This window comes from Macaca thibetana, chromosome 5 (assembly GCF_024542745.1).
Source record: "Macaca thibetana thibetana isolate TM-01 chromosome 5, ASM2454274v1, whole genome shotgun sequence".
Classification (NCBI taxonomy): domain Eukaryota; kingdom Metazoa; phylum Chordata; class Mammalia; order Primates; family Cercopithecidae; genus Macaca; species Macaca thibetana.
The window spans coordinates 56,899,771-56,925,999 of NC_065582.1; positions in this window are offsets into that span (position 1 = coordinate 56,899,771).

A 26,229-nucleotide genomic window follows, 5' to 3' on the forward strand; every position below is an offset into this window, starting at 1 on the left:
GAATAAAAAAATTTTCATTGCTCTTAGCTTACTAGGAATTAACTTTATAACTGTAGAGTACTGTAAAATAGCTTAGATAATAGTGAACCAACCAAATGTGCAAACCCCTGTGGAGTCAGAAAATAGTTGAAGGATGTACCAGAAAATACCAAGAATTATTCTGGAAAGACACTCAGCAATTCTTTTGCCCATCTCTACATGCTTTTATCAGGTTACACCATGTGATTTAAATAGGTAAAGACTTGATGGGGTAAATTTGTATATTATTATGGAAACCCCAAGGTGGAAGAAGACAGATACGACAAGCAAATGGAGCTTGCCAACCATTGATTAACTTTGTACCAATTAGGAAGCACTTTATTTGTGGATATCAACTAAAAATACTGCCCACACTTTCTCCCTAACAACTTTTTCAAATACATGTTGTCCTATAGGCATGTGCAAGTGTTCTGGTAAGTTCAATTACAAAGGAATACTTTTCTGAGAGCTTACATTGGTTCGAATATATTCTTTTTTTTCTTTTTTTTTGTCTGGGATGTACACTCCTATGAATGATGAAGGGATTTAAAGAGCTAGAGACCATCCTTTCTGGCAGTTCTCCACTACATTAAGCCAGGCATTGCCAGCTGTAAGCTGGAATCTCAAAGGTGAAAACTAGAGCAAATGAAGTAAATTTAGTGCGAAGGGTATAGATATAGATATAGATCTTGAAATCACTGTGTTTTGCTAAGGTCTTAATTTTTATATAATAACTTCAGTGTAAAATAAGTTACACATTGGGTACAGTGTACACTGCTTGGGTGATGGTGCACCAAAATCTCAGAAATCACCACTAAAGAATTTATTCATGTAAGCAAACACCACTTGTTCCCCAAAACCTATTGAAATGTTTTCAAAAATAAAATAAAAATAAATAAATAAAAGGAAAACAAAGTCAATGTCATAAAAATATTAATGAAATAACAGCACAGCAGGTAATAAGACATGACAAAAAATTATGTAAGGGAATTGTGATGTCCCAAATCAGCAAAATATCCTGTTAAATGAAGTCGCCCTCTGAGAGAAGTAGCGAATCACATGAATCCATGTATGTGCAGAAAAAAAAACAACAGTTTCTAAATTGAATAACTTACATAGAAAAGGATATCTGTTAACTTTACTATTGTAATTAATCTGAGAATATTAATAAATTAAAATATATTATATTCCTCTATGACTTACAAAAGTTGACCATATAAATATGAATCCAGATCTATAATTATTTCTTTATTCTTTCTTTATTTTTTTTTTTCTGAGACAGAATTTCACTCTTGTTGCCCAGGCTGTAGTGCAATGGCACGATCTCGGCTCACTGCAACCTCTGCCTCCCAAGTTTAAGCGATTCTCCTGCCTCAGTTTATGAAGTAGCTGGTATTATTAGGCATGCACTACCACTCTTGGCTAATTTAATAATTAAATTATGATGGTTTTTTAATAAGGATGTCAATTTTCAAAAGTGGGATACTGCTATTAAGTTTTCTGAACTGTAGCTTGAAAATATCTAGGAAACAAGAAACGAATTATATGCAGATACTATCAATAGAGGCGGCAAAATGGTGGAAGGCAGTCTGAATTCAGCTCCTGAGATTTGGTTTATACAGATTAATAATCTGTTGGCTTTTAATTTTAATTATTTTAGACTAGGCACATATTTCAACATTCTAGCTTGAATCACGCTTTATTTTCCTAATTCTAATTCACCAATTCTAATAAGCTTCTCTCATTTGCATTTGCTTCTTGAACCCTATATTCATTTGCATTTGGTACTCCTGCCTGAAACCCCTCTTTTCTGGAAGTAAATATTTACTAATAGATTTGCGAATGCAGAATGTCATAGATTAAAAATATCCACCCTATCTCCTGCCCTGGGGGTTACATATATTTCTGAGTTAGGAAAGCTGGTGCATCCTTTCACTTCCTTCCAGGTCAAAGAATAATAATAACAATAATAACATCTAGTACATGCATATTCTCTACCAATCCTCATTTATGTCCTTATTATTAGTGTAAATTTATAAATAAGGAAACTGAGAAACCAATTACTTTTTTTAAGATATTAAGTGATAGAACCATGATTCTAACACGGGTGACTGGACACCACAGATCATGCTCTCCACTGCTTCTCTATTTGACCACTGTTGATGTACTAATAAATCATTTAATGGCTCAAAGGCAACCTTAAAAATAATTGCACATATTTAGCATTTTACTCTGTACTTGACACTTACTCAGCATTCTACAAATATTAATTAACTTAACTATCTTCAGTACCTATGAAATATGTACTTTTATTATTGCTGTTTTACTGATGAGAAAACTAAGACACAGAAAAGTCAATAGCTAGTTCAAGATCAAATAGCAGAACAGGGCCATAGTCAAAAATTCAATTCACTCAATCTAGCTCCAGAATCTGTTCTGAGAGTCTTCTTTATATTTATCTTAAGTTATTGCAAATAAGTTGTGAAGCAGGAATATGCAATCACAGGAATATGTCCTACAGTTAATTACTTATTCTAATCTCTGAAGTTAATCACATGATAAAGTAGCAAGTTTTCTTACCCAAACAATCCTCTATTAGTGGCGTATTTTAGCCTCTTGTTTAAAGGGCTCTCCAAACTAAGACAGGTTCCCATTGTAGTCACTCTTTTTATACAAATAGAAACTTGTTTAAAAAGATAAATAGTATATTTTAGAGGCATTACTGAATTTATCATGCAAGTGGGGAATAGGTATCGAATGGGGTAGAGAAACAACACAACTCTGTCTTAATAATGCAACACAATAAAGCTTCAATAGCTGGAGCTCTGGGCCCTGTAGAGAATAGAGAGTATCAATAGAGACTATCAGTTTACCATTTGTGGGTCTATTTTATTAATGATAATGACAGCCTCTACAAGAACAGAAAGGTGGTAATATGGATTGGCTCTATGTCCCCACCCAAATCTCATGTCAAATTTAATCCCCACCTAATCCCCACCTGTTGAAGGAGGGGCCTGGTGGGAGGTGATTGCATCGTGGGGAGGATTTCCCCCTTGCTGTTGTTGTGATGGGTTTTCACAAGATCTGGTTGTTTAAAACTGTGTAGCACTTCCACCTTCACTCTCTCTCTCCTTTTCTCTCATGGTAAGATGTGCTGGCTTTTGCTTTGCCTTCCACCATGATTGTAACTTTCCTGAGTCCTCCCAGCCACTTTTCCTGCAGAGCCTACAGAACTGTGAGCTAACTAAACCCTTTTCTTCATAAATTACCCCATTTCAAGTAGTTCTTTATTGCAGTGTGAGAGCAGACTAATACAGGTGGCCTCCATCCTGTTTTCATTATTTGGTGCAAGTGAATAAGCAAAAGGGGTACTGGGGTAACCAGCTCATCCCAGTTTGCCAAGGATGCCATCTATTTTAATACTGCATGCTCCTAGTCCCTTTAGACCTGAGCAAAATCAGGATGATTGTTCACCATAAATCGGGCTTTTCTGAAGGCAGATAAGAATAGTAGTGAAGTTTACCACTTTCCTGCCTAATGTCATGTTTTTTCCAAAGGACAATGTTTATAACTATGGGCAAACACCTGTCAGAAATCAGGCAAATGTGTAATAACTATGTGGTTAGATGCAACAGAAATTAAAATAGGAATGTTCCTCTTCAGAGTACCTATCAACTTGCCTTATTATAAAATAGTATCCATATGGTCTAATCAAATGTTTTGACATTTCAATGAGATTCCATGGCCAGGACAATTTGCTCACTAAAATGATGAGATAAACAGCTGCTGACTCCAGTTTGATATTGTCGCTACCTTTATTTTTATGTAATGGTCTTATTGTAAAGATATAGAGGAGAATTAAAACCATTAAAATGTCTCATAATTAGCACTCAAGGAAAGCATATATTAAGCTTTGTACCCTTGGAAATGCAAGATTAACTGTTCTTAACATAGCATAGCATTATCATAACATTAACATTCTAGGCCCTTGTACAATATTTTCCTCATTTGCTCTCTCAATTTGAATTCATTGCTAGTTCTCTTTAATGACTTTATGTCCCTAGTAAATAAGCACTTTTTATAGGGATGTTGCATAGGTCTCCTTTTAATATACAACTACCTAAAAGGACAGTTATTCACTAACTCATGACTGGCTGATTATTTTGCAGTAATAATCTGCTTCTCTAAAGAAAAAATCTGTACTTTGAACCATGATAACTCTTAAATCAAAAGTAACAAAACTTGTAGGGAAAAATGACATTTACAGTTAAAAATATTGACTTATGTACACCAGAACTTGGTGTCAGGTGTTATTGCATTTCACATGTATGAAATAAGAAAATGACTTTCCATCAGTGGAACCTATTATTTGGAATGAATTGGACTTGTGGAATTAAAAAAAGATAGTCAACTTATCTTACACCTATGCTGTAAAATCCAATCTTAGGTTCCCTTTTTAAAATGAACCTGTAAGAGGAAATTTCTTCAAATAATTATATCATGCTCTATAAATAATATATTCAAATGTAGCATTGAAAGCTATGCACTATTATTTTATGTCATATTTTATTTAATGAATTTCAGCTATTCCACATAAATATTGACATCTGTCATTCAACACACCTGATTCTTTATGAGTTTATTGTTTTTGTTTCTTTTTGGACTAGACATGACTGAAACACTTAAACACATAGCTGCTAGGGGCCAAAGGGCCAAGACCTCTGCCTAAGGCATCACAGATTGGACACCGGCAACTCTAGAGGCACCATTCACACAACTGAACCTGGGCCGTGTTCTAGGCACACTATCAACAAGAAACAATCTCATCAGAGATAATTGAAATGTTTCAGGACATGAAGCCAACTATCAACTATATTTAAGATTCATGATTAAGCTTAGTGAGGATGGCATGCAGGGTTAAAATAAATCAGAATTATTCTTAGAAAAAAGGGATGTGATTTTGTGCAACTTAGCTTAACTCATTCAGTATCAGTTACCTCACATGTAAAGGAACATTGATCTATTCTTCAAGAGTTTATTATGAGACTTAAGTAAGATAATTTATTACAGCACCAGTCCTAGGTTTAGCTCAGAATATTCCTGTCTTCTGAAATAATTTCTATCGCCAATTTATCCCCACTTTTCATTAAAAAATACTAGCTATTTAAGGTTTTCAAGTCAGATATTAAGTATTTCAATGGTGCATAGTTGTAATTTTTAAATATATTTTATATCATAATGTTCAAAATACATTTATAATTACAGTATTCTTATCAAAGATTTAAAAAGTTTATGTAATGAGGAATGCCAGCAAAATTGTTGTTACTTGCCTTTTATACAATATAAAAGTAAAGATGTTGATAAATTTAAAATACACTGCGAATTGTAGTTTATTTATGCTGTACTTTACTTGTAAATTATCAAGTATTGGTTTTTTAATTTGTGATAGATGCAAGACTGGAGAGATATACACACACACACACACACGTATATACACACACATATATACACATACATACACATATATATACATATATACACACATATGTACACACACACACATATATATGATATATCTGTAACTGAGAAGCTGTTTGAGAAACCTTCTACCGCCACTGTCAAAATGGATCATGCTTCATCATCTTACATGAGGAAATATGGTCAATTCCCACATATGCATACATCAATTGCCAGGCTTGTGGTCTTGTCTGTATTCATTGACTTGGCTAAGTTCTAAGAATCACAACTCCAGCATCTTCAACAAATCTTAATTTTCAGTTTTTTATTTCTTTATCATTTGTCATTGTATTAATATTTTGTTATTTTTATTATTTAAAATTTATTTTTTATTTAAAATATTTGTTATTTAAAATATTATTTAAATAAATTTCATAAATAAAAATCTCCAAGGACCTAATTTATTTTTATAGCATCAACTGCTATTTGCACTTAATGATAATATATGCTTAGGTTATACTTTCTTTCATTTTCTCATCTATACCTATCAATACAATATATTCGTAGAAACAACCTCCGAGCAGAAAACTTGAAATATAATGAATAACTTGATGCTACATAGCGGTTTTTTTTTTAATTAAAATTCATATGTATCAGTAATTGTTCTGTTATGTATGAAACAGATAATGAAAAAGGAAAATAAAAATGAGACAAACTCAAGCGTGAAAACACAAAGAGCATATTTTACTACAATATCTTTGTATGCAGGACAAAGGAAGTTTATATACTGAAAATACCTAACAGTATGCATTTATGAAAGTCACAAAGTACAAATACACGTTATTTTCAGTGCATAGACTATGTAGTATTTCAGGTAAATGTTGTCATTACATGTAAAACAAATATTTCTGCCATATTAATTGTATATTTATATTAATACATTACAATTTTAAAAATAACTCTTTTAGCTCATATATATGCATACAATATGTATAACCTTCAATGTCTTGTAGAGGCACAGTAGCTTCAGAATTATTTATTGGTTTTGCTTTACCAGCTATTTGAGGCTTTGTTATTAGATAATGAGATAAATTATTTCATTGGATATTGTTTATGAATAAGCCCTTTGTCATTATGAAGTGCCCCACTTTATCCCTGGTAATATCTGTTGTTCTGAAGTCTAGTTTCTCTGATATTAATAAATTCATTTCAGGATTCTTGAGTTGGTATTTGCCTGCTATATTCTTCTCCATTTATCAGTTTTACTCTGTCTAAAACTCTATATTTTTAATCACTTTTTGTAAATTGCTTATATTTTTGTCTTAAAAAAATTAATATGACTATGTCTGCTTTTGAATTGGTGTGTTTAAAACTGTACTATTCCACATGATAGCCACTAGCCACATGTGGCTGTTGGGCTTTTAAAATATTGCTAGCCTACATTGGTATCTTAGATAGGTGCTGTAAGTATAAAATACACTCCAGATTTCAATAATTTACAAAAAACATAATACATATTATTAATAATTTTTATTTTGATTATATGTTGAAATAATCTTTAAAATATTTGTTTAGAATATAATAGTGATATCAAATAATCTTTTTGTTTCCTAATGAAGGTAATAGAAAATATGAAATTATATTTGTGAATCAAACAATTTTCATATTGAGAAGTCCTGATTTAGAAAATTTATATCAAGTTGTTTTTTATTTTTATTTTTTGTGAGACAAGGTCTCACTCTGTCACCCAGAATGGAGTGCAGTGGGACAATCACGGTTCACTGTAGCCTTGACCTCCCAGGCTCAGGCGATGAGCCAGCTAAGCCTCCTGAATAGCTGAGACTACAAGCACAGGCTACCATGCTTGGCTAATTTCTTGGTATTTTTGTAGAGACTGAGTTTTGCCATGTTACCCAGGTTGGTTTTGAACTCCTGGACTGAAGTAATCTACCCACCTCGGCCTCCCAAAGTGTTGGGATTACAGGAATGAGCCATTGTGCCTGTCCTTCATTTGTTATTTCCTTTTTCTAGAAGAACTTTTGCAAACTTCCTTATAGTACTAGTCAAATGACAAAAAAGTCTCTCCGATTTATATTTCTAAAACATCTTTATCTTCAGTTTTTAAAAATACTTTTACTGGATATAGAATTCTGGGTATTTTAAATCTTATCATTCCCCCTCTATCTGTGTTTGTTTTTGTTATTATTTTCTGGCTGTTTTAATAGATTTTTAATAATTAATAATTATTTTCAGCAATCTGATGCACTTGGTGTGATTTATTTTATGTTTATTCTCTCCTGTGGTTTATTTTATGTTTATCCTACTTAAAATGATTTTGTACCTTCTTAGATCAGGGATTTTTATAATTTATAAAATTATTTAAAACATTATTATAATAAAAATTATTATTATAAAATTTTATAATTTTATAATTTACATCATATTTAAAAAAATTATGGTCATCATTAAAATTTATTTTTCTTTTTTTCCCATCTTCATTGCAGAATTTCAACAGTATGCATGTATTCCACTGGTCACTGTGGGTCTATTCCTTGTTTACAAAAAAATTTTCAGTCTTGCTTTTTCAGTTTTTAAAAATGTCTGTTGGTATGTTTTCAGGCTCATTGACAGTTTATTCTGCAATATCATATTTTTTTGTAATAACCAAACTGTTCATTTTAAAAATCTCAAATATTTTATATTTAATATATGGAAATTCCATTCATGCTTTTATATATCTTTCACTTATTATGTTCAAGTTTTCTTTTAGGTCATTGAGCATAGTAATAATATTTATAACAGGTATTTTAACATTTGCATCTGATTATTCATTTTCTCTGTGATTTCGATTAATTTAATCTTTTTTTCTTCATATTTTCCTGCTTCACATACCTTATTTTTGCTTGGATGCAGTAAATCATGGAATTATGTTTTGACTGCAACAATTCAAAGAGTATCGTACTTTGTTTTGGCATACAGATAAATTATTTCAGATTAGTTTTATCTTTTAGAGATAGCTTTTAAGTTTGCTTCCGTGTGTCTATACTACTCTTTACCTTTATGCTAATCTGTCACCAGTAATAGGGCATGACCCTTTAGAGGTCTTTCCTTAGTGCCCGGTGTGTTATAAGGTGTATTGACTTCCCAGACGTAGGAATTCTGGGAATGATTTCACCTTCTATTTACTGGTGGTTCTTTCCTGGATCTTGGGAATTTCAAGCCCTTATTTCACACACAGGACAGCATATTCTAGCAAAATATGGTTTATCATGGTGGCCGGGTGTGGGGCCTGTGGGGGACGTGGGAGAGGTGGGCCTTGCGGGAGGGGTCGCGGAGGGTCAGGGTGGTGCAGAGACACCTTCGCCAGGAAAGGTGGGGGCCCGGGCTGAGGCAGGCACGGGGTGGTCGTTCACCGTCGTGTGGCACGCGTGTAAGGGGGGGGGGTGGGGGGGGTGCAGCGTCCCGGGCGGGTTTGGGGGGGGCGGAGGCGTGGTGGAGGGGGGCACCTGGGGCGCGGTGTGGCATTGGCTCATCCCGGGTGTACAGTCAAGAAAGACTGTACAAGGCAAAACGGGTGCAAGTGGGGGCCGAAAGGCACAAGAAGGAACACGCATGCTGGATTGACAAGGGGATCAGAAGGCAGGGGTGGGGGAGTTGCCCGGGGGGAGTGGGAAAGCATGGCGGGGGGGGGGGGGGGGGACCGAGGTGGGCCCCGTCGGTCCTATCCCTCTGGGTCAGGGAGGGGCCGGATCCCCTAGGGGGGGGGAAGGTTCGTGCCCCGGGTTTGGGACTGAGCATGTCCCCGGGTCCAGAGGGGGGGGTGTGGGTGGACGCAGTTCAAATATGAGCCCTCTCTTCATTCAGAGAGACTAAAGTACCGTTTGGGTACGAACTCCTCTGGCTATTGTCTATGAGTTGTTTCACTTTTCAGGGATCACCGTCCTCTCTTATGTGTTGACCATTCTTTTTATTTTTATTTTTATTTTTATTTTTATTTATTTTCCGGGACGGATCTCGGCTCACTGCAAGCTCCACCTCGAGGGTTCACGCCATTCTCCTGCCTCAGCCTCCCAAGTAGCTGGGACTGCAGGCACCCGCCACCACGTCTGGCTAATTTTTTGTATTTTTTAGTACAGATGAGGTTTCACTGTTTGTCAGGGTGGTCTTGATTTCCTGACCTTGTGATCCGCCCGCCTGGGCCCCCCGAAGTGCTGGGATTACAGGCCTGAGCCACTACGCCTGGTCAAAGGTGAGTATTTTTTGGCAGTTAACTTATTTAATATAATACCTTAGAGCTTCAAGTAAGATTGACATTCTACCAAGATTACCATGTTCATTTGTAACTTTGTGAATTACCTGACATGATTTCCGTTGGTGGGTCCTTCTACATCTACCTGATAGTCTCATTTTTTTTTTTTTTTTTTTTTTCCCGATTTCTCAGGTCAGGTAATTTTATTTCATTTTCCAGGAAAAAAAAAATCTACCAATATTTGCTTTCAAATTTTGTTGTTTTGTTATAAACTGTACATTTCTCTTGTCCTAGCCCTTCCATTTTCGTTTTCAGAAAAACGATTTCACAACTCAAATAATTTAATATTGACAAATTCTCCATATTATCAGTTGATCACTCTACCCCTCTAGATAATACAGATGCCTTTGGCTAAATGAAAAATGTAACTTAAATAAATATGAACCAAAAAAACAAAGACTAATATATTAGAATACGATCTTTTGACAATAAAAACCCATAATTGGTAGCATAATTGCTACCATAACTTTTATATTTCTAGCAAAATTCAGTTTGTTCAAAATTGAGAAGACAAAGTACCAAGAAGAAATAAGTAAATCTATAATTATAGTAAACTACACACACACACACACACACACACACACACACACACGTGCACACACACACACACACAATCTCTTTCCTCCAAAAACTGATAAAGCAAACGCTCCCAAAAATTTACAAATGTATTGAAGAGTTGAACAATAAAATCAATATAATTAACACTGTTCATTTAATAATATATTAAGATCTTCTCTATTGAAGACAAAGTTGTTTTCCTATATACATTTATTTTATTGTACATTTCTTATTGTTTGAAGCCATATTTTATTCCAAGTGTCAATGCCTTATTTCTTCCATGTGTTCAGGAAGGGTGTCCATGAGCTAGAAAGAGGAGATAGTGATTCATGTAAGCCAATTGCAATAGGTCAAATACTTGTGACCACCAAATTCATATGTTGAAACCGTAATCTCAATGTAATGATTTTTGGAGGAGGGAGACATTTAGGAGGCAATTAGGTTGCCTTCAAAAGGGTGGAGCCCTCATGAATGAAGTTAGTGCTTTTAACAGAAGAGGCCAGAGAGCTAGCTAGTTCCCTTTGTATCATATGAGCCCACAACAAGACGATGATTGTCTGTAAACTAAGAACAGGGCCTTCACTAAGAGCCTGACCATACTGGCAACTTGTTCTAGACTTTCAGTCTCCAGTAATGTAAGATATATTCATTTGTTTTTGAAAACACCAGCCTATGGTATTTTGTTACAACATCAAGAACTAAGACATAAATGAGCACCAAAAGGGAAGTGCTGTTGTAACAATTATCTAAAGACGTGAAAGCATTTTTGGAACTGGGTAATGAGTATTGGAGAATAATTTTGAAATACATGCTAGAAGAAACTGAGATTGTCATAAAATGATTTTTAAAAGTAATATTGGTGAGGGCTCAGAAAGAAAGGAGAGCCTAGAGAAAACTTACATCTTACAGAATAGATAAATAATCATGTATCCAATGTTGATATAATTATGGGCAGTAAAGGCAATTCTGATGGGGTCTCAGATGAAAATGAGGAACATATTATTGGATAATGAAAAAAATATTATCCTTGTTATAAAGTAACAAAGAAGTTACCTGAATTGCATTTGTGTTTTAATGTTTTGTGGAAAGTAGAACTTGTAAGTGGTGAAATTGGATATTTAGTTGAGGACATTTCTAAACCAAGTGTTAAAGGCATGGCTTGGTTCCTCTTGACTGCTTGCAGTAAAATGCAAGAAGAGAAATAACTTTAAACCAGCATTTTTAAGCAAAAGGGAACTTGAACTTAAAGATTTAAAATATTCTCAGTCAATTCCTATTGCAAATAATAAGTATGGCCAAGGAACAGTTTGATAAGGAGATTAACATGGGTGTAAATCACGAACTTAATCAGTCAACTCAGCAGAAAACCTGACAGTCTGAACTAAAGAGGAAGGAGACAGAAGAAATGGAGACTCTCTGACTTCTTCTATTTCACAGGATGGGAGATAGAGCTATTTGGCTACAAATGCACATTTCATTATAATGTTATACAATAGGTTATACAGTATGTTTTATATAATATTATCATAAATAATATATACATATATTCTACATGTATAATATATTTGATGTAATAAAGTCAATTTTTTTCTTTCCTTCCTTCTTTCTTGAGTTTTCTAAGTCCTGTAATCTTTGTAATTATCTGTTTCTATCTAAACAGATGTTCCATTCTTTTCTCATAGTGACTCCCTTAAATGCTCTATGATCTGTTTATTAAAATGCATTATATAACCAGTAAACAATTCTGTATTAAGTGAGAAAAACAAAAATATCAATTCTTAGTACCCAGACAGAAGAATATGAAAATGGTCTTTGTATACAAAATTAATTAAAAACTGTTAGCCCAACAAGCAATAATTTCAAAGACTTTAGATTTCTGATATTAGAAAATACTCTAGAGAATGGTCTCTGTGAAGGAGTTGGGAAGCAGGAGGAGTTGGGTGGCCTCAACACAGGCCTTGTCGATCTCATGGACAGTTATGAACCTGGGATGACATTAACATATTTCTCAAATTAAAGCAAGGAGACGAGCTTTTGTATCCCTTCATCTATCATTTACAAGATATAGGCATACCTAAGGTATCAATCTTAGCCTTGGGAAAAGAAATGAGTACCTTGGGACTAGAGGAGGAATGGTGTGGTAAACCACAGCACCCGCTGGCTTCATATAATGTTTATCTCATCCCATAATAGCTATACCAGAATTCTGACTGGTTCCTTTTTCTAAAGAAACCTGACTGCAGCTGGTCTCAGAGTTGCAACTAACATGCAAATCTTTTATCACTACTGTCTAATCTCAATTTCTTTGCCCTTACCTGGTAATGTTTAGGGGTCTACATGACTTACTATGTTTGTTCACCCCGACTTTTATTCCTGAGGGTTTTTTGGCCCTTGTCATATCTTTCCCAGTCAGTGGCTACTTTATTGGTCCATTTGCCATAAAACCTGAGCAGAATCTTTCAAAAGATGATCCAGAAAATCAATCAAGGTGACAAACACATTCTTTTCTGATGGCATTTGTAACTCAGTCCTTCCTTCTATTGATAATGAAGGTCTATTTTCCTGACCAAAATGGTGTCTACCTTCCTTGCCTCCTGGTCTCTTGGATCAGTTAGTAGTCTTAACTAAAAGTTTAAACTTCTAATATTCACCTGTGTACAAATTTCCATCTCTGACAACATAGAGTAAATAGTGAACAATTTACAAACTCAGTGCCTGTCGATTTTTAAGTTACCCAGATAGTACCTGTCTTCTCTCTCTGAGTTTTAAAACACTAAGAAACAGATATAGGAGTTGGGCAGATCGTGATCAAAATATTGTTTTTCTTTTTATCTGATAGAGGCAAGGTTATAACTTAAGTGTGTGGCAATATTGTGCTTCCTCTTTCAGGACCACAATTGAGCAGGCTCACTTAAAAGTTTGTTAGATAACTGCAGGCCTCTTTTTATTGGATAGTCTTTAATAATTTAAGTTTATGACATTTAAGAACAGAGCAGAACATTTGTTCTTTGAAAGCGAAGGCACCCTAAGAAGAAAAGAAAGGTGTGAGCAAGCAGAACTCATCCCAACACTTACTTTTAATAATTTTATAATTCATTTCTCATCTTCTTAGACAACATGGGTACCTTTGGTATATTTTTATGGAAGAAAAAACTTAAGTTGAGATGTAAGATAAAGAATACAATTATATTGACCACTTCCAGGTTAGGCAGGATCTGTGAATGCGAGTGCTGACTCTCGTTCATTATATATATATATAAAATTTAGAAATCATTTATTAACCTATTTTTTTGGAGCATAAAAGATTCCCATGTGCATCGAGGCATTATTCTTAATCTTCCATCTAAATATGCATAGCTATATAGTTTTGTTTCCTGAAATAAATTTGACCAAAGGTCATCGCAAGAGGATACTTGGACCTCAACCTACATCTTAGTTTCTCTCCACAATCAGAAATAGTAAAGAAGTTCCAATGCCTTTTTGTTCTTCACCTAAACTTCTTTTATTATTACCCAGGTGTTGTAAAAACAAACAAATCAGTAACACTAAGGGTACTAACTCATCGACTCAATCTTTGCCCTATCCTTGATATGTTTAGGTCTTTTGGATTTGGCTCAGATCTGAGAGTTCCACAGCAATATTTCAGTTCATAATACTCTCTCAATTTCTTGAGGACAATCAACATTTATTTTCAGTACTATTCAGTATTTTTTCACAGTGAGTACTACCATAAATCTTGTTTCCTCCTTTATATATTAATGATTAACAATGTTTGAATACTATCTCATTGCTGAATAACTGAATTATGGCTGAATGTGTGATACTTCTTGTGACCTTGAGTTGTTAATTTCAAAGTATGTGCTATGTTTAGGGACATTATTTCTGTAATGAAGAAGGTGAAGGGATTTCTACGTGAATGGTATATTGGAAGGAGCCAAAGGGTTACTGCCTATATTTGAGTATGTTAAAAAAAAAAAAAAAAGGTGAACAAGAAAATACGTTTCATATAGTATGTTTTGATAAGTCCTAATTCTTCTCAAATGTCAAACCTTGACAAGTTACTTAAACTCTGATACAAATTCTCTATTTTCAAAATGGTACAGGTAATAGTAATTAATTCAAAATGCCATTTAAGAATTAGACATAATCATTTGAGTATAATATCTGGCAGAATTTAGTCACTCAATTCAGTCTCAACTAAATTGTATTATATCCCAAATTATTGTTCTATAAATTATAGGAAATATCTTGATCGCAATCCTTTTTTATTTTGATTCCCCTCCAGAAGTTTTAGTCAAAATTTCTGAAGTCCTTTTTATTTTAATTTTGTCTTAAAAAACAATACTCTGAATGGTCAATGTTTTAGCAGTGGTTTTTGAAGTAAAACGAATGCTATCATTAATATGAAGAGTAGAAGAAGTAGGTAAATTTTCTAAAATGCAATCGAATTTGTGATGATCTTGTTCAAGTTATATTATGAAGAGTTCTTCAACATTAAACAAAAATTATCAATTTGAGACAGTGAATCCCTCTTTAAAAATAATTGGAAATCAAATTTGTAATTAAGACTTAGTTAATTCCTCTGTGCCTGTTGTAAATTTATTTTCACATTTTGAAAGATGTTAATATTTCTGTATTTTCACATGAGTGAGTTGGCTGAAGCTCGAACTCACTTAAGCCTTTGTTTCCTTTTGCTTAATGTTGTTTAGAGATGGCATACATCTTTCATTTCTTCCAAATAAAAATGTGGCGCCTTACCATTTATATTACTATTATTTTGTTCTTGTGAGAGAAAGATATAAATATATGTATAAATGATATATGATGTATACAACATGCTTATATGCACAAAATTAAATTTTCCAAATTTTAACCCAATATCAGAACAATTTATTTTTTATTTAATATTATTTTTATTGAATATTGTATTGCTGTTTAATATCTTTGATAGGTTTCTTTCTTTTTCTGCATTATGTATTTTCTTCTTCTTCTTTTTTTAATTATACTTTAAGTTCTAGGGTACATGTGCACAATGTGCAGGTTTGTTACATATATATACATGTACCATGTTGGTGTGCTGCACCCATTAACTCGTCATTTACATTAGGTATATCTCCTAATGCTATCCCTCCCCCGTTCCCCCTCCCCACAATAGGACCCGGTGTGTGATGTTCCCCTTCCTGTGTCCAAGTGATCTCATTGTTCAATTCCCACCTATGAGTGAGAAAATGCTGTATTTGGTTCTCTGTTCTTGCGATAGTTTGCTGAGAATGATGGTTTCCAGCTGCATCCATGTCCCTACAAAGGACACAAACTCATCCTTTTTCATGGCTGCACAGTATTCCATGGTGTATATGTGCCACATTTTCTTAATCCAGTCCAAGTGATGATGAGCATTTTTTCATGTGTCTGTTGGCTGTATGAATGTCTTCTTTTGAGAAGTGTCTGTTCATATCCTTTGCCCACTTTTTGATGGGGTTGTTTGTTTTTTTCTTGTAAATTTGATTGAGTTCTCTATAGGTTCTGGATATTAGCCCTTTGTCAGATGAGGAGTTTGCAAAAAGTTTCTCCTATTCTGTAGGTTTCCTGTTCACTCTGATGGTAGTTTATTTTGCTGTGCAGAAGCTCTTTAGTTTAATTAGATCCCTATGCCAATTTTGGCTTTTGTTGCCATTGCTTTTGGTGTTTTAGACATGAAGTCCTTGCCCATGCCTATGTCTTGAATGGTATTTAATAGGTTTTCTTCTAGGGTTTTTATGGTTTTAGGTCTAACATTTAAGTCTCTAATCCATCTTGAATTAATTTTCGTATAAGGAGTAAGGAAAGGATCCAGTTTCAGCTTTCTACTTATGGCTAGCCAATTATCCCAGCACCATTTATTAAATAGGGAATCCTTTCCCCATTTCTTGTATTTTCTTCTTAATCTTAGCAATTAGTAGTTTACAAAAAGTGGCCTCAATTTATAAATGGTATCTATTCACAATCTTTGCAATGTTACTTTGTAGCTGCAACTAATAAAGGGGTGGTGTCTATTCTCTACACTATAAATTGGAGCTGGCTTTGTGACTTGATTTGAAAAATATAATAGGAGAGAATTCTTGTTCTGCCATTTTTAGCCCAGGTTCAAAAGGTCTTTTTAGTTTTCACTTACTCTCTGAGAGTCCTGCTGTCACATGTTAACCTGCTTAAAGAAGCCAGTGCTAGTCTGCTGCATTATGAGGCAATGTTGATAGGACAGCTTATACTAACTGATACCAGCCAAAGAGACAACCACCTACTACACATGTGATGTAGCTATCTTACAGTAGATGTGCCCAGTTGACACATTATATGCATGAGTGACGCCAGTCAAGATGATCTGAGCCTGAAAAAGCTGAACAGAACAACTCAGTTGACCAATAGATTCCCAAGTAATAGTAAATTCTTATTTTTATAACTCTGTAAGTTTTGTGACTGATTTTTACAATTGTTATGATTTATCTAGTTACTTTTAGATCAAAATAAACCTTTTTAACAACTTTTGGTTAAATAGGTAATAATATGTGATAGAACTGGTACCTTATTTGGTACTCATTTATTCAAGACTTGTAGGAAATTATTTATTTCACAAAAAAATGTTGATTTTATTATTTTTAAATTTACTTTAGAATTGTATTTGGCTCAGGTTCTCAGAGGGAATCTATAATAAACTAAGTTTGCTGGAAACTAAAGATGAAATTCTTCATTACAGTTTGTTCAAAGATTTTGAGTTTTATTCTGTGAAGAATGGAGAGGAGGGATGTATAAAGGCCACAGGAAATATAATAATTGATGAAGGGATAGATACTGTTGCAAATATCTTAGTGCTATTTAATTATATTTCAGTCAGGCATGTGTTTCTATCTGTAGATTATATCTTCACCAGAAAAACACCAGAATCAAAGTTTTCATGCTATTACTATGATTAGTGTAAATGTTAAAGCATATCCAGTAATATAATTAATACAATTGTCAAATTTCAGAAATAGAAAAAAAGCATATAACTCATCTCCTTTATTTTGCAGATGGTGAATTTTTCTTCAAATATGAAGTGATTTGTGTTAAGTCCACATAGCTATTTAGAGGCAAAGTTAAAACTAAGACTAAGGATACATATTCTTCACCCAATGTTCTCTCTATATATAAATAAAATGTGTTAAAAGAGTGACTCTAGGTAAAGTAAATCCATGACCAAAAAGTTAAAAATGTATCTTTGGTTAGTTAATTAAACCAAATTCAAATCTGCAAGTAAAACCTTAATAAGATAAAGCCTCTTTAAATTTTTAAATTTCTCTTATATGAGTGGAATTTATAGTTAGAAAATTGATTCACATTAATCCACAATAATTCTGAGATCTGAGAAAAATGTGCTCAGAATTATTTTATTAAATACCATACATTACTCTATTTAGACTATTTATATTAGTTGTGTGAATTTCCTTTCCCAATAGTTTATTTCTTATCACTCCAATCTTCTTTGCCTGTGCTAACATTGACTTTGATATGTCACAATCATTCTCAAATTGTCAGGTTTTTTTTTTTTTTTATTTTTTTAATTTTGTGATTTTATCTAAATTTTCTATATAATTCCGTTATTATAATGTCTAGTTATTGATTGGTTATATCTAATGAGTGCACTACCTCATTATGTAGCAGAGTCTGTAACAGCTGACGTTTGATCAGTACTCACAGATTTAGTAAAGCAATGACTACTGACTGCATGCATTGTTTTCACCAGTGATCCAGATTAAATAATGCAATAGTGGTTTTTGTCAATTGAGAACAACCAAAAGGTTTTTGCACTTATATTGTATTTTTTATATACCATGCCAAAGTTGTAAAGCTCCTATTTGTGAAATGAGACATCATATCATAGTTTAAGTTACTTTAATCAGTTCAGCATGTTCATAATATAAACCTCAGTGACCTAAGAATTTGATCAGAGGAGGTAGAAGGAAGAACGTAAAGATGAAAAATGAACTTGGAAAGAGGAAATTGGCAATTTGGAATTGATGAAAGTTGAAACTTAAGAGAGTAATCCAGTCAATGTTCAGATGCACAGAAGTCCACCCTTATCCACAAGTGATATATTCTAACACCCCAGTGGATACCTGAAGCCACAGATAGCACTGAACTCAATGTAGTCCAGGATTTTTTTTTCCTATGTACACATACATATGATAAAGTTTATTTTATAAATTAGGCACAATAAAACATTAAAAATAATTAATAATAAAATACAATAATTGTACTCAGAAAGACATGCAATTAAAAACTTACAAATTGTCATTTGTGGAATTTTTATTTAATGTATTTTAACTGCAATTTACTGCAGGTTACTGAAATTACAAAAGCAAAACTTCAGATAATGGGAGACTTCTATATACAGAATATACAAATAGGGTATTCCAGGAGTTTGGAAATGGTGCACCAACTCAAAATTCCCTTCAAGAAATGAAGAGGTTTTTGTTTTTTTTGTTTTTTTGGTTTTTTTGGAGGTGGCTACATGAGTAAAAGTTTGAAATGAAATTAAGAGTTAACCTGAAATGGTATGAGGGTTGAAGTGAGATAATATTCCAGGCAGCATTGCTGTAACAAACTAGGAACTCCATGAGACACCACCAAAGACTCATATTAGGAAATCACTTAACAATTAACCGAGACTTAGTTAAAACACAACAACTACCAAGAATGTTTTCAAAAATACTACATGATGAAACAATGTAGAAGGCCTTGTGTGCTATCTAATAAAGAATCTGTGTGTTTGTATGTTAAGTATTGTTCTAAAAGTTTTTGTTATTTTACTACTACCTGCCCAAATAAATAACTAAAGAAAATCTACAATATCTTGACAGAACGTATCTGCAGAAATTACTTACCCTGTTGCTTTCAATTTTGAAGTAGTTTATGAATTTGAAGTTAACAAAATTGATTTTATTACTACCTTTCATGTCTCATGGTATCCTTTATTTCTAAGTATTCCTGAAGCTTAGAGCAATTGCAATTTTTCACATACTTCACATAAGAAGACATGAATTTATTCTCATGAGAGCTTGTCTAATGCTTCTACTCCTGTCAGTAGAATTGCCTTTAGGCTATGATAAGTACATTTATTTTTGTTTCTTTTTTTTACACTGATGATAGTTATATTAGCCTCCTTCAGTTTTAACAAGGAGTTATTGTCCAGAAGTTTGAAAGCAACTGAAATTGCAGAAGTCCATAATTAATTACTGAGACAAATAAGTCTTTACTGTTCAAGTAAATTTGTACTTTTAGAATTACAGAAATAGGAACTCCTCAAGCCACACAGCAAAACTGAGCCAGGCAACAAACCACTGCTGTAGTCAGGAGGCAGTAATATCAGTAACAGCAACAGGATGAAGGTGATCAGTCTGGTAAAGGATCCCTGCTAATATGGTTTGGTTCTGTGTTCCTACCCAAATCTCATGTGCTGTGGTAATTCCCAGTGTTGTTGGAAGAGGGAGTGAAGTGATTGAATCATGGGAGAGGACTTCCCCTTGCTGTTGTGATGAGAGCTGTCAGATCTGATTGTTTGAAAGTATGTAGCACCTCCCACTTCCCTCGCTCTCTCTTTCCTGCAGGCCATGTGAAGATGTAGCATCTTCCCTTTCACCTTCTGTCATGATTGTAAGATTCCTGAGGCCTCCCCAGAAGCCAAAGCCTATACAGCCCACAGAACCATGAGCCCACTAAATATCTTTCCTTTATGAATAACCTAGTCTTAGGTACAGCTTTTTAGTAGTGTTAGAATGAACGAATACACTTGCCATAGAAGTGTTGCTTTTTCTCTACCTATTTTCCATTTAAGTTAATATGAAATAAATTTTGAAAATGTATCTGACTGGAAGAGTACGAACAATGTCTGAAATTCTAGCTGTAAGGAGCTTTGGGAAAATGTTGCTTATAAACGTTTCATCTTCTAAATTATTGGAAGCTGTTATAGGAGGGCTGTAATATCAGTATCGATGACCCCATACATCATCTCTCTGGGACTAACATTTATTCAATTTCCATATATATGCCTTCCCTCCGTATTTAAGCTTCTTGATGAAAAGGTTAACAAAAATAAACACATACAATACCATGTTGTTATAGCATTTATAAATGAAAACAGGCCCCCAGGTGTTTTATAAGTTATTGTATCCCTTTAAGTGATTTTTCTTATGGTTCAGCCATAATCTTGTTTGGATGATCTATAATCTCACCACTAAATTCTAATTTTAACAGCACCAGCAAATATGATTGAAAAATATATTTGGAGCAGGTTAGATAAAAAAATTGAAAATCTTAGTCAATATAAATATATATAGATATATACATAAAAAATCAAGGAAGAAATTATTGATACTTACGTCATTCTTCATTTCTTTCCTTCATCTGTATGTTACTTCTCCCCTCAACCAGCATTTTAAGCTTATTATTCAACTCTTGGAGCAACACAAATCTTTTCTTTTTCAGTACTTGGTGGTCCTGCATGCATCACATTACTGTTATTCTCTATTAACATCTATGAGGGGACATTGGTAGCTGAAGTAATTATAGTCAGTTTCAGGATTAATTCAGTTCCAGAGGTATATTTCCATTTCCATGTTAGCAACTATACCATTCTAATTCCTTGATAATCAAGACTAATTTTACAAGCAACCTCCCTTTTTGCCTGTTCCATTATGATCATGTGGTGTCTAAATGGCCACATGACCATATCAACAGCTCCTTTAATGTAACCATTGTTGTATACCCAGTGTGATTGTCTCTCCCTTGGGGGCTAAGTCCTCCGAACAAGCAAGATCCAAAACAAAGGAGATGGAAAACTGAAAAAATATTCAAATAGCTCATTAGATGTAAGAGTATTAGATAACTTCCTCATTTCCTTGGCTTATTATTTATCCTTGAATTTCCAGTTTTAACAAAGTATTTTTATTAATAGTTAATCAAAATAAGCTGCAATAGATTCATCAAATTCCATTTTGTGCTTTAAATTTGACCATGTTCTGAGTTAGGGTGGTATGAAACGTGTGCAGTGAATAGAGTTATCAGTTTACAACATGGCTAAGTCAGTAGGACACTAACAGTAACTCATCCCTCTTTTCCTGATGTCTTAAAAACATAACATATCTAAAGTCCCTCTTTCAAGGACAGCATGCATAATGCACACAGATAAAATAATGTATACTTGAATATTCAGGGACAGGGACAAACAACTGCATTTGGTCAGGGGTAGCTTTGAGACAATCAGATGTTTTTGCCCCTAGTGGTCAAGTAGTATATCACATATCTGTGATATGATTGATGCCATAACCTGATGGATAAATTAAAACACAGGACAGGTGACCAGTAAGAAAGATGAGAAATCATTAGATGAAAATATGATGCAAAAGTATTTGTGCAAAAACACAAAATGTTAGAATAGATGCAAAAATGTTTGTGGGAAATAGAGTCTGACTAGTCCTGCTATCCAACATATAGAGGGTAGTCAATATTTTTAGGACATTGATGTTGCCTTAAATTCTTGTGTGCGTGTGTGTGTGTGTGTTTTCCTTTTTTATTTGGCAAATGCTAGAAGTAGAATGCATCATGTAGTCATCTGTCACCTGTATATCATATTTTCATGTGTTGATTTGTCATCCATACATCAGCTATCAATGTAGTTTCTGTTTAAATATTTTCTCCACTTTGTGTTGAATTTTTTTTGTTTGGTTTTTCCTTTTTATATTGAGTTGTGAGAATTCCTTTTTATATTCTCAATACAAATTCTTTGTTAAATATGTGATTTGCAAATATATTGACTTACATGTGGTGTATTCATTCACTCCATAGGGAATGAAAAGGTATTTAAAAGTTTGTGGATGATGACTATTTATTAATGGTTTATCTTATTGATTTTGCTTTTGGTGTCATATCTAAGAAAATGTTGCCTAAATCAAGACTACACATATTTTCTCCTCTGTTTACTTCAAGAAGATAATTTTGTAGAAAATCCACATGTCATTAATATTATGTGTTTCAGCTTTAGGGTAGGGGCTGGTTTGCTAGTTTTCTTTTTCTCAATGTTTCTACTCTACTCTTAGCTTTAAGTTTTCTCATGAAAGTTAGTGCCTCAGAGAGTGTCTTTTTCATATTCTTGTCACTTCTTTAGTAAACTGTTCTTGCTTGCACTTGCTGGCTAGCCTGTTGGTGGGTGCAGCAGGTTTAGTTAGTTAGTTTGTATGTTTGTTTTTGAGACAGAGTCTCACTTGTCACCCAGGCTAAAGTGCAGTGGGTCCATCACAGTTCACTGCTGCTTTGACTTCCTGGGGTCAAGTCATCCTCCCACCTCAGCCTCCCGAGTAACTGGAACTACAGGTGCATACCACCCTGCTGACTAATTTTTGTATTTTTGTTAGAGACAGGGTTTCATGATGTTGCTCAGGCTGGTCTTGAACAACTGGGCTAAAGTGATCAGCCCACCCAAGCCTCCCAAAGTGCTGGGATTACATGCATTAGCCACCATGCCAGGCCAAGAGTTCTTGACTGTCTTGAACAAACCTCAGTCTTATACACTCCCTGTTGCCTTTAGACTCTCTCAGTTGGTTTTTACCACCCTAGCTGTTGGGTATCCCTTATGATTGGGACTCAGGACTTTTTGTGTACTTCCTCTTAGGCTGAGTTTTTTCCCCTTTCCTCCTGCAGCAACCAGTCTTCACTTGTGTCCTGGAAGCAACAGAGTTTGTTAACTTTCCTCAGAAACTTAACGCCTTAGATGCCTGGAATCCCAGCACTTTGGGAGGCCAATGCTGGAAGATCACTTGAGGGCAGAAGTTCGAGACCAGCCTGGTCAACAAGGGGAAACTCCGTCTCCACTAATATAAAAATTAGCTGGGTGTGGTGGCGGGTGCCTGTAATCTCAGCTACTTAGGAGGCTGAGGCTGGAAATTTGTTAGAACTGGGGAGGGTGGAAGTTGCAGTGAGCCAAGATTGTGCCATTGCACTCACAGCCCAGGTAACAACAGTGAGACTCGGTCTCAAAAAAAATAAATTAATTAATTAAAAATTAGCTGGGCGTGGTAGCATGCATCTGTAGTCCCAGATACTTGGGAGGCTGAGGCACAAGAATGGCTTAAACCTGCGAGGTAGAGGTTGCAGTCAGCGGAGATCATGCCACTGCACTCCAGCCTGGGTGACAGAGTGAGACTCTGTCTCATAAATAAATAAATAAATAGAAACTTAACACCTGTAAAGTACATGGATGTGCTTTGGTCAACGAATAGGCTGAGGCAGACATCCAGGCCAGAGTGACTCAGCAAGTTTAGGGCCCAGGCGCATACTCCCATTGTTATATAACCTGTTTGTGTAAGCTCATACTTAGCTCTGAGCCACTATTGTTTGAAAAAGGTATAACTGCCCTGCTGACACTGTACGGGCTTGTGCTCTCATGCCCAGAGAGAGAGAGAGAGAATAATGCTATTGACCCCTATAATGGAGAGCCTATCGCCTTGAAGGGAGGCAGAGTGGCACCAGGAACCGATTTGTGCCCAGAAGGAAAAAGTTAAGCTGCTAATTCTATAAGGGAGAGCTGACCTTATAGGCCAGTCATACAGCTGTGTGTGGGAGCATCAGGAGCCACAGAGTTAGAGCCAGAGCAGGCTGCTGAGACAGAGAACGGTGTGAGAGAGCTGCTCATGAGAGAGCTGCTGAATAAAGCCATATTAACCTGCCTACAGCCACTGTGTGTTCTTTCAAACCTTCACTGCCCATTCACCCACTCTCCTTGGACCACAGCATGGGCCCAGCCTGACACTGGGTCTGACAACACCTTAGTTCTGTAGGAGAGAAGAATCACCATCAAAGTTTCTGCTCTTTTCCACAATGGCAACTGCTCTTCTCTTCCTTGCCTGCTCTAGCTGGGACAATTTTATCATCTCCTGCCTTGTTCTTAGTCTTTCTCCTGAGTCCCAGTGAAAATTGTTGAAGAGTGTTGAGCAGATTCATCCATCCCCTTGTATTTGGGTTTCTGTACTCAAAGGCTAACCAATACCCAAACTTTAGCAATTTGTTAAAAATTTAACCTACTTCTTCTGAATCACTTGCATGGTGATTCTGGCAAATGGAAGCCGGTGCTTGCAACCCTCTTCTTGGAAAGCCTTCCTTTTTTAGATTTCAGAATAACAACCTGCCTTGCAAATCAACTCTCTGTTGGCTTCCAAGAGAGTTGTGATTTCGTAGATCTTGTTTATTCATTTTGTTAAATGAAGTGCTGTTCTTTACAGCTTTCTATATTCTAATTGTTGGCTCCTTCAACTGAAGAACTTAGCAAATAGTTAAATAACACAAATTTTATATCAATTTCTTCAAATAATTCAAGTAAAAAAATCAGTTAATTCCAATGACAGTTTAAATTTTTCATCCAACTTATGGACTCAGAAAAAAGCCCTTGAAATGTAATTTTGTCTCACGTGAAACATATGATATTATTGCTGTTATAAATAGTGTTAAAAGACTTTACATTAAACATAAATGTATTTGGAGTTTTTTGGTTATAACATTACAAACATTGATAAAATACATTATATGATTATAAAATATGTTCTTTCTAAAGAAAGAACTTACAGACTAAAGAAGCATGTATTAACTGTAGTGAAATTAGAAGTCGCTTGCATCAAAAATCATTGAAATTTTTACATAATCAAAATAGGCTTTTAAAGTAACCAAATATTGAAAAATTATGTTTATATCACACAGATTAATTTAACTATGTCATTTTTTAAACGAAGGTGATATTAGGAACAAAAAGAAATGTTAACATTACAGCATATTATTTCTTTATGTGTTAGCTTTATCAGTTGAATACTGTGAATGCCTGAGATATTGAAGAACGAAATCAGATATCAGCAAATGCATCATAAAATTGCATTATAATTTTAAATAAGTATTCCATTTATCAAGGGTAGTTGAAAAATCTCTATAAAATTCAGTCAGATGAGCACTAAAATGTTAACATGTGAAGTTTTTATCAAATTGCCGTATTTAAAAAAAAACTGAAAACAGTTGAAACATTGCTAAAAGATGTTGAAACATATTGCTAAAAATAAAACAAGAGAGTAAACTGAACAAATTAAACAATGAGAGCTGAAAAATTATAAAAGTTTCTATTTTGAAATTATGTAACTATACTTTGAAATATTTAGACTTGTGGAAAGAAAATTTTAGGGAACCCCAATTTAGAACTAAATTAATTTATAATTGGCTCCAGAATTTACTGATATTGAACATGCTTATGATTTTGCAGCAGCTTGATTTGGTGAATAATTCAAAGAAATCATAGAAACAAATTATTTGTTGAGTTTTGTCTTCTAAAATATTTGTAAAAGAAGCAGCAAGTGTTGGCTAAAATATCCAAATATAAACTTTTCACATTTTTATATTAAAAATAATAAAAGTTAGATTATTCTCCACTCTGCAGAATTACTGTGAATTTACTTGGTATTTCAGCATATATAGACAGAGCATAATGTCAATTAAAAATATTTTGTTGTTTTAAATAATATTAAAATAGAAAAGTCAATAGAGGTTTCAATATTTTGAAATTAACAAAAATTGCAATGTGTAAGTCTATTTCAGGCTATTTCCTTAAAATAGTAAACACAGACTATATAAAGGCATCCTTCAAATACACAGCAGTGGCAAAATGTCAAAAAAAATGATATAAGAATTTCATTTTAACATGTGAATATATACTGAGTAATTATTCTTATTTTTAAATTGTTCAGTTAATCAAATTAGAAAGCTCTGTCTTGTTTTGTTCATAGTATTTTTAATTGTTTTTTGTTTTATTTTAGGAAGCATTTCAATTCTGGAAGTGGTGTTTAGTA